We start from the raw sequence: 1,345 nt of genomic DNA on the forward strand, positions 1-1,345 counted from the left end.
GCCCCGCCCCCGTCCCCATGCAAAATCTTTTGGGTTGGTGGGTGATCCAGAGGTTACAAAGGATATGTCAAATATTTTCCATTAAGAAGTCCTGATTTAGTCCAAACCTCTTAATTTATTGCTATAGGACTAGAAATCTCGACCTTGTAAATGACTTGTCTAACTTCCTATGGCTTGTTTGTTACAGAATCAGGATAGAAAACTGAGCATGAAAGACTAACCAGCCACCACAGTTGGGCTGGGCTGCCCATGCCTCTGGGCTTTACTCTGCATGAGTGGCCCCAGCCAACCTCTCTTGGCTTTTCGGTTTCTCCTTTAAACTGCAGAGAGGCTGGGATAAGTGAGAGTGAGTTACTGAGTCAGGGATACCCATTTGCAGAAGAGAAGGAGGGAATATAATTAGAGGAAGAGAAGTGAGAGGAGGTGCAGATGAGGAAAATGAAGGTAGAAATCAGCTATGAATAGGCAAAGTGAACTGCAAGAGGACTGGTTCCACCCCAGGAAGGAGGAGGGAAGGGGAGAAGATGGTGCAGGGACAAAAAAAAAGGTTTCTGTAGCTAGTAAGCCTAATTATGGCCCTAAAAGACAGGTATGAATAGTGTTGCTTTATATATGGGAAAACTGAAGTTTATAAAAGCTACTTCACTTATTCAAGGTCACATAGCTGGCAAGATAGTCTCCGTGTGTGTGTGTATGTGTGTGTGTGTGTGTGTGTGTGTGTGTGTTTCTTCAATTGAGTCTTTTCCTATACTTACTTGTTTCCATTGTTTCTTCCCTCCAACCTCCTTTTATTTATACAAGGTGAAGTGCTGAGGTATTTACCTTTCAAAAATAGTTACCAAGTATACAGTGATAGAGTATATGGTTACCATGACAACAGCCATTATTGAGGGCTGACCTCCCCCTTTTTGCCTCCAGAATACTATTTCGCAACACTGGCTCCCATCCTTTTGGAACTTGTAATAGCCGCAATTTTACATGTTGTTTGGGTGACCATTTACTGAAGGCTTGCCCTCCGCTAGACTGTAAGCTTCACAGTGGCAGGGACCAGCCTACTTTTGCCTGAAGGGTGCCCCCAGCGTTTTGCACAATGCCTAGCACTCAGGCACTCCGTAAATACTTGCTGAGCGAAGGTTCTTGCAATTGCTCTCAGCTCTCTTCTGAAAGTTGCCTGGACAGTAAGCCTTAGCTCATAATTATGTTACTAGATACTGTATGACGAGTCTGGCCGGTATTGACAGTAGAACACAGGTAAATGAGTGGACACACACACACACACACACACACACACGCAAGCACAAACAGCCCCGGGCAGGTGCACTCGGAGGAATCGCTCACGCTCGGA

General features: G+C 45.1%; 1 protein-coding gene across 2 annotated transcripts in view; it reads left to right on the top strand.

The window, feature by feature from the left end:
• Positions 1–1,345, top strand: part of RASGEF1B (RasGEF domain family, member 1B) — a 548,743-nt gene that overhangs the window by 501,870 nt on the left and 45,528 nt on the right. The window lies entirely within an intron of this gene.

This window comes from Myotis brandtii, unplaced genomic scaffold, assembly GCF_000412655.1.
Source record: "Myotis brandtii unplaced genomic scaffold, ASM41265v1 scaffold111, whole genome shotgun sequence".
NCBI lineage: Eukaryota > Metazoa > Chordata > Mammalia > Chiroptera > Vespertilionidae > Myotis > Myotis brandtii.